Raw genomic sequence first — 12,905 nt, 5'->3', positions numbered from 1 at the left:
TATGAGGCCAATTGAAAAATCCAGTGACCTCACCGTTAATCTAAACCGCGACCTTCCGGCTTGTAGCTGTGCCTCAACCAACAACGCTACAGCCATTATGAGAAATGGTGGATTACGATAAATATGAAAAGATAACCTACTCGTAAATTGGAAAGGATGCATTTATTTAGAAAATGGAGAAGTGGCACAGATGTGCCAAAAATATATGTATTTAGTAGTACAAAAAATGACAGAATCGGCAACGATAATGTTGAAAATAACTTTAATCCGACATAATAAAAATATAACAATAATTTTTGGAGACATAAAAAGTGACAAAGTATTTTAATATATGAACTGGAAGTGTGGCAGATACTAACGAAGGACATGAATACACATCTGGAAACTGTAATTTATTTTCTGAAGGCATCGACTAACCTAACCAGGAGGGAAGAAGTTAGGGACGTAAAAATGAGAAATTGCGAGAGTAGAGTGAACGCCATATACTACATATAACACATAAATAAATGATTACTTTCTCGTAGTCACATCCAAAAGGATACAGATGGAGGTTAAGAAAAATGATTCTGAATTGGGTACCCATGGAAAATAAAAGAAGAGGAAGACGAAGAAATATGTAAGACGAAAGTGTAAAGACAGCAATGGGGACTGGACACCTGGGAGCAAGAAATTTGATGAACAGAAATGAATGTGAAAAATTAATCCTACTAGGATGTGTTACTTGTACCGAGAAGCACTGCGTCTGTCGGTATATATACATAAATAACTTTCTACATGTTATAAAACAACACTGTAGTGGCTGTACCAGTATACATTTAGCTCTCAGTCCTCTGGCGATCTCTCTTGTGAACATGGCAATGAACATTAGATTTCCATAAACTGTTGGGATATGCAGGAGTGTCTGAGCAACTGGCAGTTTTTCAGGAAGGACTCAGCTCCTTGAGTGGGTGAGTTGGTTAACTGGAAATTTCTGAATTCGGCAAAGTTGCAGTGCGTGGACCGACAGTAACTGTTTTTAGCAAAACTATCAAATAAGGACATGCTGGATTCTGTTCAATTTACAATATGGCAAAATGCAACACCCTGAATAAATTGTTGGGTTATTTAACAAAGACATCATGGACTCTCAATATATAGCTCAGAATGATTGGTTGATGATGAATTTAAAAGAATTTTAAAGAAAGTGAATGTGACAGAATTTAAGCAACTATGTCACCATTTGCAAGGAGAGATAAAGGAAAACCACGTAAATACCAATGATGATAGTCAGTAATATGGACAAGATTTGAACCTGCCTCTTCCTGAATGTGCCAAGAGCGTTACAGTTTGGGCCTCCTTGCTCCGNATATATATATATATATATATATATATATATATATATACTCGTATACAGAATATTTTTAATTTTTAACTGCTCTTCATACGGATACGAAACTGGTCCATCTCTGTAACGGAACGTTAAGGCTGAAGGCGTAAGAGTGTGGAGCACTGATAAGAATATTTGGGCCCAGTCAGTCCAGAACCATAAAATCAAGGATAATTAAAATGGTGGAGTATGTAGCATGAAGGACGTAGGTCTATCTTATTCTTCTTATTCTTCTTCCTCCTCCTTTTTCCCGTTGATCCCATTTGGAGCATGGACATCCGTGAAACGCCTGTTTCTCTTCGGTTTCTTAATCTTAATCGGTAGGACTCTTTGGACGGAGGACCAGCCCGTCACAAGGCCAGTACCTAACATAAACACAGGATAAACGCAAACACGCAATGAAATTTGAATCTATGACCCCAGTGTTAGTGCGAGGGAAGAAGTTTCGTTCCTTAGAACGCGCGGACACTGTGTTCTGCTGTAGGTCCATAGTAGAGGTTAAAATGCATATATATGTACGTATAATTTAGATGCAAACTTCAAAGCCAGAGGCACCTTCGTAAATCTAGTCCCAGAAAGGGGGATAATATTAAATTAGATCGTCGAATAACAACAAGATATGAGGTGGACTAGATTTAAGTTGGAGCATGGTGATGTCAAATGGCGTACTTCTGTTTTTAGTATAACAATAAATCTCCGGGTTGCCTAAATTAGATACATTTTATTGACGAAATATTTAAGTAGAGCTCTGAGTCACGAAGTGTCGTGAAATAAGACCTCGAGACGTATTCTTGCGACGTAATTTTATTACTCAACGACGTAACTACAATTCAACGTAACTATAACACATAATGTTGAACAAGTCGTTTCACAGTCTGTCCTTTCTCACAACTCTCACTAGAATGTCAAACAAGTCAAAGTCAAAGTCAAACAATATTCACATGCAGTGTTTTATACAAAAGACGTTCCCAGCCAACGAACGCAACCACTAGTAGAGCAAACGCTATGCAGTCATGGATCATAAGTCAAGGAGTTAAGATGTCTCAATTCCTCACATGAAGTAAGTGTTGCCGATTCAAGCCTGCATTCGCTCCACTATAGAAATCCGCCCACAAGACTATTTTCCTTTCATGAGGCACTTAAATACGACCCGAGATGGCCTGCAGACATCTCACAGAGCACCTGATTTCTGCCACTGAGAAGTCAGAAGTCTGCGGTGCGGTGAGATCTTTGAACGCCATTTGAACCGGAGAGCCTCTCTTGTTACTGTCTCAGTCTCTGCTCTGACTGACGTCATCTCATCACGACTTCTCTTAAAGGGAGATTCTGAATTGCAGATTAGCCGACTGAGTGAAGGCTGACTTATATTATGTTTGAAGTTCGAGATGAAAGACTCAGCATTCTACCTTCAGAAAGTGGAGAAGTCTGATTCCATTTACTGTCAGTGTGACACCCCCCCACACACACTGTCTCTGTAAATTTCAGCGTTTAACTAAGTTTGAAGTGTCTTGTCTATATCTTTAATCAGTATGATAATTTTATCTACCAAGAGGGAAATGCTGGAATGTTATGTTTGTCACTCTGAAGCAAATAGATTTAAAGTGGAATACGTTAAGTCGTATGAGATTTCATGGTACATAAAACAACTTTCAAGCACCTCTAAAGATATGTACTTATTGCCACTGCTTAAGGATCTGAAATAACATAATCAGAGTTTATGTTTCCTGTGTTTAACAGATAGTGCAGCTCAGTGAAGACTCGACAGGACTGTGAGTAGCTGGCATACTGATTGTTATGCATAGCCACTTGTTTGATTCCCCTTACTTTAAATTCAGAATGGGGATCTGATATATGCAGAATGAAGATTATTGTCTTCTGTTATGCTACGTCGTGTGTTATGGTAAGGGTTCACTTATGTTTCGAAAAAAAGTATTGCATTCATCATCAGGGTAAGAGTACGCGGCTATTTCCAAAGTCCTTTTTCTGTCACTTCCCCTTGGAATTTCTTTGAAGACTCATCTTGCAGGAGAAATGGTTGGCGTGAATTCGACGGTTACTGTTCCCTTCCTTCTGTTATGGACGGCATCCTCCAAGCCAGCTTATAAGTAGCACGCGAAAACAAGCCCTGAAACCCAAAGAGAGATAAACAACGTTAGCCCATAACTAGAGCAGTTCATGGCCTGCATTTTGCTTCTAACAAACAGAACCGATTCGGCTTGCTTCTAACATTTCTTGAAAGTTTTTCAAAACAAATATACTCAGATTCGACTTGGATTTGAACCAAGGAATGGATCCCTTAAAGTGTGGGAACAAGGTGAGTTGTCAGCTTCGTGCCTCGGCCGTTTTACCCCGCAGGTATCCATCACATAGGATGCTGTGTGGGCCCCAGATGCAGTCTGCACGATGTGGAGTAGAGAAAAAATTTGTACTTCCGGGGATCAAACCGAGGCCTTCCTGCCTCTAGACCGTCGCTATCCTAACTCTTTATCGTATGTAATGTCTTCGGTTTCTTCCTAGTGGTTTCAGGATTGCCGCAATTTTATTTTGTGTCATGCAGACCGCCCACGTAACAGACACCTTACATACTTTGCCTTTTAAATAAACCTGATGCTGTTTATGTACTAAATCGATGGTATGAACGACATTCCGTATTAACCAATTTGGCAGCCCTGTAAACTGTCGCCATGCGTAATTCAGGGTATTCCCCATCGCCTCATATTTGGTTAACAAACATAATGTTTCGGTCCATTAGGCCGCCGTTCCCAGGGAAAAGAGATCTGCTCAACGCAAAGGACACATTGCAGTAGGTTTTACACATTTACTCTGTGGAGCAAGCAGAGCCGCCTTCCACAACATTTAGTTCCTGAAACAAAAAAGAGACGACTGAAAAATACCGGACATGTGTCAGCTTAATTTGACCGCACTGGTATAACACGGACGGAAACTGAACCCATGTTACATTTTTTGTCATTCATTTGCGTGCTCATTAGGGCCATGTATTAAAGTTTACGTTTATGGGAAATGTTATACAAGGTTCCATGTTTCTGCTCTTTCCTCTGACTCAACAAACGGATCTGCCCATATGTCTCAACATCAGCTGTTTCTTTATCTGTCTCTGTAACTAACTGGCCTGTCCTAAGGAATGCTGACGAAAACATTGTTAATAGCCTATTTCCCTTATTTTGAAAAATCCCGGACCGCCTCTGTGGTCCAGATCTGTGGCTACAGATCTAGAGATCCGGATTCAATTCCCTGCTCTACCAGATTTTCTGAGAAGTAGTAGGTCTGGAACGGGGTTCACTCCGCCTCGTGAGGATAATTGAGGAGCTATTTCAAGGAAATATCGGTTCCGGTCTAGACACCCGAGATTAACGGCCGTGGGGATTCCTTGCGCTTGCCACGCCCTCTCTCTGATAAAGTTGGTACTGACTTCGCCGACAATTGGCGGTTCCTCGTTCGATATAGTTCGCTTACGGAGTAAAACCATGGAGTTTTTTTTTATGTGATCCAGATTATTTCTGTGTCTGCGTATTGCCCTCAACAGCTTTTGAATATCCGAATCATTCCTTATAAAACTTCGTACATACACCACGGCATCTAAACCCATCTCAACGATCTACTTCGTAAGTCCCTCTCACCAGCCTGTGTGTATGACTACCCCCCCTTATGTATGCTAGCCAATCTCGTTCTTCTGTTGCGTACCACTGTTGGGTCCGTGTCTGTTGGCTGAACCCATTATTGTTGCATCCAACTGTTGCTTAGCATACCGTACAGAGAACACAATTCCTCTGTTGTCTGCGGCCCGCTGCCTAGCAACGACTTTTCTACAGTCGTCTATCTCGCGGGTCTACACGTCTCAATATAAAATCGTGTTTCACAAACGAATTATTTTGCTGCGTTTCTGAAGGTATTACAAAAACAAGTGACGTCAAAACTCACATAAAGCTAATCAATTTGCTCCCTTAATAACGCGGCTATAGTATGTCCTACAGACCAGTCATTTGCTCCCACGATGCATACGTATAATGAAACCATTCCTCGAGAAAGCAGCACATTATTCGGAGGGAATTAGTTTTTTTAATTTGTTCGTATATTCCGCTTTATCCCATTTCACTTATCTACTTTTTACGATCAAAGAACTATTATATAACTAGACTTAATGTCGTCTTTGTTTCTCTTTCGTAATTGAATGCTTTGTATTCTATGTATATTGCCGCATCGCTCACCTCTCAATTTCAGCGTTTAACAACTCCATCACCCGAGCGAAGGGGAGGAGGGTTTGTGGTCGATCGCATCACCCCTCACAAATGAGGAGGCGGGGTCGTGTTGCAAACCACAGGTATCTGGAATGAGAACAGACTTATCGACACAGAAAATTTCATGAACATTCCTACAAATGTTCTGAGTCACTATGACGTGCCATCAATTCTAACGATCAATTCTATCTCGCAAATAAATGTATAAAGTAAAGTAAAGCTATCCCTGTACCAGGCCGTGAAGGCCCATAGGGTTGTGAGACGTTGGGGGTCCCACATTATCTAGACAATCGGCTCAAAGATGGCGGTAAGGTTGTCAGCCTTAGGCGCCGGCCGCGCTTTACTCCCCAGGAAAATTATTTATTTAATTATTTATTTACTCATTTCTGTTAGGGCCATAGTGCGACCGGAAGGATTACGTCAATTGAAAAAAATCCAGTGACCTCATCGGTATTTGAACCCGCGAACCTTCCGACTTGTAGTATAGTGCCTTAACCACTACGCTACCGCGTGCCCCAAATAAAAATATACGAGTATACAGAGACAATAGCTCTACTCGTTAATGTACAACAGAACCTGTCACTGCCTGCTAACAAGTTTATTTGCCTCTGGTGTTTCTCGTTCTTAGAAACTTGTACAGCTACGTTACAGCTACATTATACTGCCTCTGCTGTTCTTTAAGAATCTTTCCTTTCTTCATGACAAGTGTCAATTTCTCTCTATTCTTTCAGTTTTCGCACCTCCTCTGTCTGAAATTTTAACTCCAAACATGATCCAGTTACCTGAACCTGCATCTGCTCATTTTTATTCAACGTTCTGGCTTCTTTTTATCAATTTTGTTAACCCCCTGTTTTTTATATTCCAGGAATAACCCCAATCACCAAAATATGAGACTGAAATTTACGCAAACGCAGTGACTCTATGAACAGCGGCCGTTACTATGTAACGCTTGGAACGTACACTCAAGCAACAATAGAAGAACAGTGTTTTCTGTGTGGCCCGTGTCGAGAAGTTATAATCAGGACAGCTGGAGCAACAATTTCATTTGGATTAGGTATGGGAGGCAGTTCTGCGAGGGAGATTGTGGAGACATCCTGAAGAATTTCCACTGTTAGAAGCCGTTACTAGGGAGAGGCTGGTGAAAGCCCAGCTGGTTGTAATAGACTTAGCGAATGCTATGGTGGTTTGTGAATTGTGGAGATTAGCAGTTGCCCTCTGAAAGCTTGTAGTTACATCCATTCACCAATCTAAACCCAAACACGTGACAATACGAACTTCAAGATTCTTGGTATATTATTAAATATCGGTTTATCAGTTTCACTCATTAAATAGCTTAGAATGGTAGGATGATCTTTAGGTTATGAATTGGGAAGCATAAGGTGGTTTATGATATTTTACGAGTAGCTACTATCCCAGCATTCGTCTTGGGAGACTGATGAGACCTATTAAACACGGCAATCAGAATGAAGACTCGAATCGGGTAACCTTGAGCAAGGAACAGGATTCCTAGCCAATTGATCGCTTTGTTCGGCAAGGCAATCTCCTGATTCAATGACGTTATTTTTAGGTAAGCTCTGATTTGACGACTGATGTTCATTCTATGTAACCTGTGCCAAACTCCACTTTCCACTGTAGACTGTAGCTTTAATCTAACGAAGTAGTCGAAAACAAAGGAACCGCCACACTGGTGACAGAAAAAGTATCGGGTTTGCCTGCCGTACACGCAACCACCATGGCACACGGTGTAGGCCCCTTTTTATATACGTAACAACACAACGGAGAGCATTGTTTCCTGGTGACACGTGTACAGTCCCCTTCAGGGCGAAGTGTGCCTATCAAAAGGCTCCCTTTGTAAACCAACAGCCAGTTTATGCACCGGCGTTACAGCTCAACCTAGGCCTATGGATACATACAAGTCAAACACCTTCACGTTGCACTGCTCATCTCGATTAGGAGGAGTATGTTCAGCTGGTCACGAAACGTTTTATGTGCCCGAACATCTATTTTCTGAGATATGCAGTTCGCTGAAAGTCAACCGACGTTTCGAAGGAACATGTCTCATTCTTTAGGGCAGAAGAATGAATCAACAAGAAAACAGCGTGGAGCTTCGAGGTGGTTAGCTTATTATTCTACTCTGAAGATGGAGGCGACATGTTCCTCCGAAACGTCGATTAAATTTCATCGGACTACACGGAGTTTTATCCGGGAACATAGAACACTTTGTAATCACCGCCTCAGAATCTCAGATCCTGCATAGTTTATTATTAAGTTTACAAAATACAATAGAGTGTAGTTAGAGCAAGTTCTGAAGGATACGCTCTTTTGGGTTGTTAAACAGTGCAGTTTGGAAAGATACTGACCTCTCGAACAAATTGAGTATAAACTTGCCGTCTGCCTCACTTCCGTTCTTGATTTTCCTACTTCTTCCCCCAGATGATTGGCATGATATATTCCTACGTAACGTTGGGCTCTGACCGAAGTACTCCGTGTTATAACCCACAGGACCACATTCTTCATTGTCCCCGCCATGTGGACCTTAAACCTAAAACTTGCATCATGCAATATGCAATATGCAATATGCCCGCATAATTCTCTTTAAGTTTTTCAGCTTCGGAGTTTTGAGTTTACCGTTCTGAATATTTTTCTATCTTTCCAATTAGTAATAACCGGCCAGCATAATGATCTGAATAACGATCTTCCTCTTCTAATGTCAGAGACCAAGTTTTACACCCATACAAAACCACAGGCAAAATTATAATTTTGTATATTCAAATTTTTATGTTTTTAGACAGCAGAAGGGAAGACAAAGGGATAAAATAGACACATTTGTGGAAACCTGAGTGGCTGAACCAACTTGAGAGAACTGGATAGAGATGGAAGGGTAACATCAGAATATTGCTCAGAAACCCTGTGTGTGTTTATGTGCATTGGGTTCAGAATATAATGGCGAGTTTCTGTGTTCCACGGTAACAGAGTAAATTCTTGTTCAGTTGAGCAACCATTTGCTTTCATGAAGGACCTCTTTTATTTGCAGGATTTCAGTTCCCCACACTGACGGTTATGAAGACTTCTATTTTATGGGATGTAGCGCCTTGTAGTTGTCCTTGTTTGGCTTATTTTTCAACCCTAAAAATTGACGCGATATGTTGCTTACGAAAGGTCGGTTGACTTCCAACGGACTACAAGGCTTTCGATTACAGAAAATAAAACTATTAAGCTTATTAGTAAGTGAAGTTTTTAGTTACTCAACTGGTCTCTCCCTCCACGACGATTTAATTATGCAGGAGTCGAGGGTCGTACAGGTTGAATTGCCTGCGAACGAAATGCTGACGAAACTCAGCGACTAGAAGCAACTGGCTGACACAGCAGCAAGTCTTAATAACGCCCAAGATAAAAGCCGAATCATGTCCCCACGGGGCGTGAGAGGGGGAACTATTCAAACATATACAGGTGCGTCAATATTCCTCCTGTACTTACTGTGAATTATCGCATTCTAACTTCATTATCAGAAAATTTACGCTACAGAGATACATGCAGTTTTCAATCAAATATTCTGCTTTATTTTCCTGAGTTTTAACAAAGTGAGAGGAATATTTCGACATACATTTGGCACTTTTAGGACCTACATAGACGGGGTGTTGATTGGACATTGAATTTATTGACCACTTACAGGTCATGATGACAAATAACTAAAACACTAACGCTAATTCCCACACTTTATAAATCACTACACGCTAAGTCTTCTCCAACCTGCAGTGACTTTACTGGACATTTCTGGGTAACGGCTTCTAACAGTGGAGATTCTTCAGCTCCATGCGCTCAAATCATCACTTCACAGACTCCTGTACAGAATTGATTTAATTGCTCCAAATTGTCTTTAATATAACTCCTCGACACGGACCACGTAGAAACACCCCGTTTCCAACAGTACCTCTATTGTTGCGTATCGATTAGTTTCTGTGGAACATGTTTACAGAGCCGTTGCCTACAAACGAGTCTAGTATATTTAGCGTATATCGCTGTCGTTGCGTAGTAACGGCTGCAGTATGAACTCACCCTTAGACTTTAAATTAAGCGGTATACTTCTAATGTATTACATATAGATCTCTTAGCATAAAGTTTACGCATATGTTCAGATAGTTTAGAGATAAAAACGAAGTGTATGTCCCGAATCATGTGACCCAACGTACAAGATCAAGGATTAGAATAACGTTTTGATGGAAACAGTGGATTATATACCCATAGTATACACATCATGATGCAACACTGTGCCTCTGAGGTGCAGTTGCTCCGTACTGCATTGTGGGAGGCTGGAATTTTATTAAATATGGCTACTTTTAGCCACCTCTCGGAACAGAGTGCAGAACATGAAAGATGAAGTACCTACACCATGGAGAAAACGATCTATCAAGGAAATTATTAATATTGCAGCAGGTAGAACCATTGCTAAATAATAATTATGTAAAAACGGCTGTTGCTAGGTAATAGCTGCAATAAATTTGTAAACACACTAATGGAGTAACTGCGAAGCCCGGTTTTTCTGCGAGGTCCATGCGACAGTTATGCGAAGCAATATTGGAAGAACTGTTGCGAGAGATGTCTGTGCGGTGCGTGCCCAGATGTTATAGCAGAAGAAGACTAAATTTAAGTTAGTTGTGAGTTAGTCGCAGTCCAGTAAGAATGTGAACATGGAAGCTCAGGGATCTACGGGGTTGGAAGCCATTACCAGACAACGACTAGTTAAGACACTGCAGACTGACTGATGTAGTGAACTGCAGAGTGCGTGAATTAGCAATAGCGCTATAGTTACTTGTAGTTACGATCTGTAAGTGTTCAATAAACCCAATTACCAAACCAACCTCCGTCTACAGTCACTCCATCACGTGACAATATATTATAGGAATGCACTGTTCGATAATCCGTTGCCTGAAGTACACTTAATAACAACAACGAGAAATATCTGGTGTCCCTCCTCGGCTAGCGTCAAATTATTCTGCTCGGAGCAATGTGCAGTCCAGCTGAACCAGCCTCAATTTGTTTTCAGTATTAATATTTTCATGTATTTAGTGGCTAAACGCGGGGTTTGGATTGATAACTGGAATTACTAGACTCTTAAAATAATTATAGAGCTCTCGTTACAGAACGCACTAGGCCTTCTCATTTTATATTCACAGTGGTTGCCTAGTAACGGATTCCAACAATATATTCTTCTGCTCATGTATTTACCGGCTGACGAACGTCTCTGACCTTAGCCATAGCTCCAAGTTCCCTCCAATTCTCGGCTGACTAATCGTGTTCGTTATGTGAAATCGGGGAGGACCCAATAGAAAACATCACTTCCATAAATTCCCTATCGTAGCGTCACGTGTTCGTTGAGACGGAAACGTGTTTATCGGCCGTTCCCTAGTAGCGGGCGGCTCTTGTGGCTTCCCCATTCCTGTCTTTCAGCTACCATGTCACAATGTTGATATCCCCGAATTTACAAGGCCTCCATCAACGTACAAGTTGAGGTTCTGAATTTTGGCTGACAATAAATTGTTATCCCTTAAATAGCATGTAGACACATGCACTGCAGCGCCGTATTCTCGGAAAATTAATATTTTAAACTCTTGCAGATGCAGCACGTTGAGTATTCCAAACATACCTCTCCTAATGGACAGTGCAGAACATGATACCGGTGTAATGAATCAGTGTTTTACACAAACATCTGTATGACCTCCAGAGTGGACCCAACAATTTTACGGTCATTAAATCTAGGATAATGAATTGATATTGGTATGAAAAACGCAAAGAGAAAATCAGAAAATAATGGAATATATTTAAAAAAAAAAAGTGGAACAAAAAGACTGCCGGTGTTTGGATAATACTTTTTTGACCTTATAACAATAAGTTGTGAAAATGTTGTTTTCAAAGGGTGAACACTGAAACAAACTTCCTAGTTTCCTAAAGGCAAGGAATTTCTGGAACCAGCGGATTAACTTACCATTCTTCACAAGGGGCTATGGCCCCATGCTAAACTATTTGTATCGAAGGGTTCGTCATGCGGGATGCTAATTTTATTTAATATCGTTTCAGTTTATGAACCTTCCGATACTTGTTACTTGCAAGCGTGTGCAGTAGTCCTATAGTTACTTACATTTTTAATTGTGTTCATAACAACGGCGTAAATATTTCAGATTGTAAATCACCAAGTAAAAGTCTGATGAATGAATACCAAGATAAAAATTACATGTAAAGGAATAACACTGGTTCAGTTAGGGGCACAATCCCTTCTCTTGTCTGGGAGGACTGAGGAAAATGAAGGAATTCCTCAGTCATGATAGACTGTTTCCTGGAGAAGATTCGAACCAGATATCTCCCAATACTAGTAACAGGAATTACCGATTGAGCCAACTCGCTGGTTGCTAAGCCATGTACTATTTAGCGGGGGCTTACAGAGCAGCGGCGCTGGGCGCTGCGTAGGCAGATAATGCACGACAGGTGCAGTACATTACTGTTGTTGTTTCATGTGTGCCTTAGGCTTAACTTGCAAGCCTGAGTTCACATTCTGTAGCGTTCCAGCAACTTTCATTACGTCATTGTTCCAGGGTCAACTCTGATGTGGCGTCATAACAGCGGCTTCGCCGTCCTTTCTCATGAACTTCCTCTTAGAGTCTCATATTTCCTGGAAAGCCAGAACTGGCTCTCAAACTCCCTGTGACAATGGCAAATTCATTATAACACAATTACGCTGGACACTGGCCATTGCCTTAGGTAGGCCTGTACAGGAGACAGCAGATACCAAGTTCTGGCAGTCAAAATCCTGCTCGTATTCAGGACTTCCCGAATATTAATATATTACTTACTTACTTACTCATGGAGCTGAGCACTTCTGGGGGAGCCACCAATTCTGCAGCTACTCAAGAATTTCGAAGCATTTTATAGAACCCGAAGGTTGATTACCGTGTTCACAAGAGCCCTCCACTGCTCCCTATCCTGAGCCAGATCAGTCCAATCCATACCATTCCATCCTATTTCTCTAAGATCCAGTCTAATATTGTCCACCCACCTACGCCTTGGTCTTCCCTGTGGTCTCTTTCCTTCTGGCTTTCCCACCAATATCCTATATGCATTTGTGCTACATGACCTGCCCACCTCATCCTCCTTGACTTGAGCATTCTAATTATACTTGGAGAAGATTACAACTTATGAATCCGATTATTAAACTATAGCTGTACTCATTATTATTATTATTATTATTATTATTATTATTATTGTTATTATTGTAGAATTTCCTCAGTGCC

General features: G+C 41.0%; 1 long non-coding RNA gene across 2 annotated transcripts in view; it reads right to left on the bottom strand.

The window, feature by feature from the left end:
- Positions 1-2,166: 2,166 nt before the first annotated feature.
- Positions 2,167-12,905, bottom strand: part of LOC111871809 — a 260,141-nt gene continuing 249,402 nt past the window's right edge. For both annotated transcript variants that reach the window (XR_002844100.2, XR_002844101.2), the window contains exons 4-5: positions 5,593-5,709; positions 2,167-3,491 (exon numbers count right to left, since the gene is read on the bottom strand). This is a non-coding gene — a long non-coding RNA (uncharacterized LOC111871809). The remainder of the gene's footprint in view (positions 3,492-5,592; positions 5,710-12,905) is intronic.

The sequence above is a fragment of the Cryptotermes secundus genome, unplaced genomic scaffold (genome assembly GCF_002891405.2).
Source record: "Cryptotermes secundus unplaced genomic scaffold, Csec_1.0 scaffold873, whole genome shotgun sequence".
NCBI classification, from domain to species: Eukaryota; Metazoa; Arthropoda; class Insecta; order Blattodea; family Kalotermitidae; genus Cryptotermes; species Cryptotermes secundus.
Note: the sequence above shows the minus strand (reverse complement) of the source record. Positions and strands in the feature narration are given on the sequence as shown.